Genomic DNA, 3,756 nt, shown 5'->3' with positions numbered 1-3,756 from the left:
ACTGTAAAGTGATTTTAATGGACATAGACTGAATAGGATTGCATTGTCAGACATTCATTGGAAGGGATATGGAATTTACATAGGTAACCCTCATACTGGAAGAACCAGATAGGACAAATTAATTAAGACAGAGTAAGAACCAGATGAGACACTTAATAAATAAATTTTACAAAAATTTAGACCCTGCCTTTCTGCCCTTTCTACCAAGATGCCTAACAAATCACATCTTAAAAACCATTAAAACAAATAAAATCATTAAAATTAAAACATAAAACACAAGAACAGTGATAAAAAGCACAACAGAATCTCTAGGAACTGTAGAATATAAACAATGCATGTTTCTTTTTCCTGTAGTATCCCAAGTCTCAATGTGAAGCTCTTTGCTATCACCCATCAAAATCCACCCAAAATAGTTTCCTTGGCTGTCTTGATTAATGCTATATCAGCTCCTCCTTAGTTGAGGCTTCAGGTGTAGATGGAATGAAAGGAAGCAGTAGCAAAAGTGTAGGTAGGCATACCTAATATGGGAAAACAATAATTTCTAGATATCATGGTCATCTGCAAAGCTAACCTTCAATTAGGTCACAAGGTCTACAGAAAACCAACTCACATGGACCATTATTTAAACTTCAATCACCACCCTCGGCAAAAAGGAGGCATATTTAAAACCGCACTTTCTAAACCACACACTTCAAGCAAATGGCTACTCCCAGAATGAAATCAGAAGAGCAATTAAACCAAAGGTAAAACAAACAACTGAAGAAAAACAGTCTCCCACAGGAAGTGTTTTTGCCATATATCAAAGGAATCACTGATCAGATGGGAAAACTTATGAAAAAACACAACCTACAAATAGTATTTAGACTGACAAGAAAAATACAGCAGATGCTATGATTGGCAAAAGACAAAAGAGACCCTCTCACTTCTGCTGGAATATACTGCATAGCATGCAGTTGTGGACAGGTTTACATCAGGACCACACAGCGTAGCATTCAGACAAGAATAAAAGAACAAGAAAGACACTGCAGACTTGGCCAACCCGGAAAATCAGCAGTGGCTGAACATAGCCTAAACTAAACAGGACACAGTATTTTGTTCCAAGACACTGAAAGGCTGGACAACACATCCAATTACCATGTCAGATTACACAGGGAAGCCATTGAAATTCATAAACACAAACACAATTTCAATAGGAAAGAAGAGACTTAAAAAATAAATAGGGCACGGTTTCCTGTCCTGAAAAACACAAAAGGCTCTACATCTGACAACAGCCAATCCACATGCAAAAGAACCTCCTCAGGAAAGCTTCTCCATTATCATGTTTTGCAGCCTGGGGAACTCTTACATGATAATGACTCAGCCCTACCCCACCTTCCTGAGTAGATATAAATTACCTGCCTACCATTTTTCTTCTCACCTTGACACAGAGAGTACTTTGTCTTTCTGTGTTATACCTCCAAGAATGCCAGTCACAGCTACTGGTGAAATGTCAGGTCCTACAATGCCAAGACCACAGCCAGACAACCTGGAAAATCTAAAACAGCTAAAAGATAATAATTCCCTAACTGGCTGCCTTTCTGCTAAATAATGCAGCTAATCTGAATACCTCCCCATTAGTTCAGGCTTCAGAAGCATACAGGAGATGGTCACATGCTGGGGGGAATGGCATATAAAGGCAGGCACAGATCTGTTGAAAATGTGTGGCTATTTGCAGTCTGTGTGGTAACATACTTTCCACCCCATATTCCACCCCCCAGGTGCAACTGGGGGCAAAATCCAAGTTATCACTGCAGTTTTGCAACTACAGTTTTAACTTTAGGTGAAAGAATAGAATTTGCTAGGTAAAGACTGAGGTTAAGAAACTGTGGCTTCCTTCATCTCTCTGAGTGCAGTAGTTCAGTGCTGAGGTTGCTAATGCCAGTGCCCTTCTTAAAAGTAAAAAGAAAAATTTATGGTCTTTAAATTAAATAAGTTCAAAACTGCATTAATTCATGCACAGTAACTCATTTTAATTAAATGCACTTTCTTAAATAGGTTCTCCCCCCCCCACAAATTGATCTATTTGCTTGAATGTTAACATTCTCATATGTAATGCAGAAGGGAGAAGGGGGGATGGAACAAGCATCAAACTTGTATGTGCAAATGGAGAGTTGTCCTACAATCCACCCTCCTTTCACCTCTCTCCAACACACCCCTCCTAACCATTACTGGTTGAATGAACAATTTGTTTATGGGAACGTGCTGATTTCTCCCATTTCCTTCAGAATTCCTCTTTTTTAAAAAAGTGGCTATTCTATTATTTTTTCCTACTTTGTTGAGTCAAAATTATGAGCTGATTTTGTGTAGCTGTTGGCTGGGAAAGTTTTACTAACCAAGATAAGTCAGTTTCCTCACTTTGTCAACCATGGGTCTTCAACCTCGCTTGGGGCAGAAAGGGTTCCACTTCAGCCACTCAATCACAGATAACTAGGCCTTCTCTCTAAAATGCCAATGGGGAGGTCTTCCGGTCTAAGCGTTTCGCCACTCGGATGTGTCTCGTCTCGCTCGGATGGAGACATGCCAAGACCCGGCTGATGGGAGGGGTTCGAGTTTGTCCCAGACCCCCCCAGGGTCTCTATAGGAGCCCCCCAGCCTGGGGAGCTGAGGAGAGCCTCTTCCAAGGGGACACCCAAGGAATTGAGGCTCACCTTCTTCCCCGATAGGTACCGTCACCGCAGAGCCAGCATGGCACCTAGAGATGACTGCCGGAGCAAGCGATCATGATCAACTCGTTAAAAAGACTTCCAAAAGATCTCCAAGGCTACAAACTGTGAGTTAAGCAAAGCTCAGGTGAAAAATAAGTGAATGGAGCCTTGGTAGTAATTGGAAGTGCCTAAGTTTGAAGCACGGGGGGAGGAGATTTCAAGCCCCCCCATAGGAGTAAACTGTAAAAAACAGTTTTAAAGTGAAAATAAAGAGACTTTGAGCCAAACCAAGCGCATAAGAAGTTAAGCGAATGCAAAAGCTGCTAAAATATACGAAGCGAAATTAAAACGTATATCATGAGAAGCAGATGGCAATAATCTTTCTGGATGCAGAGAAAGCATTTGACAATGTTAACTGGACTTTTATGCTGGAGACGTTTCACATGTTAGATGTAGGAGAAAGTTTTATTACTATGATTCAAGCAATATATAGTGAACAAAAAGCGAAAGTTGTGGTCAATGGAGAACTTTCAAATAATTTTGAGATTCAGAAAGGTACGAGGCAAGGCTGTCCCTTATCCCCACTTTTGTTTATTATGGTACTGGAAGTTATGAATGAAGCCATCAGAAGAGAAAGTAAAATAACTGGACTTCAAGTAAAGAAAGAACACTTTAAAATACTAGCTTTTAGAGAAGAAGAAGAAGAGATTGGATTTATACCCCACCCTTCACTTGGAGTCTCAGAGCGGCTTACAAACTCCTCTCCCTTCCCCTCCCCACAACAGACACCCTGTGAGGTGGGTGGGGCTGAGAGAACTCTGACACAATCGGCTCTTTCAGGAACAGCTGTACCAGAGCTTGTGACTGACCCAAGGTCACATCAGCAGGTGCAAGTGGAGGAGTGGGGAATCAAACCCGGTTCTCCCAGATTAGAGTCCGCACACTTAACCACTACACCAAACTGGCTTTTACAGATGATGTGGCAATGAAAACCCAATAGAAGCAGCAGGATCTTTGATGGATAAGATTGAAGAGTATGGAGCAGTGGCGGGCTTCAAAATAAATGTAGGGA

The sequence above is a fragment of the Gekko japonicus genome, unplaced genomic scaffold (genome assembly GCF_001447785.1).
Source record: "Gekko japonicus isolate JY-2015 unplaced genomic scaffold, Gekko_japonicus_V1.1 scaffold4388, whole genome shotgun sequence".
Taxonomy (NCBI): domain Eukaryota; kingdom Metazoa; phylum Chordata; class Lepidosauria; order Squamata; family Gekkonidae; genus Gekko; species Gekko japonicus.
The sequence above is the reverse complement of the archived record's forward strand: the minus strand, read 5'-3'. Positions refer to the sequence as shown.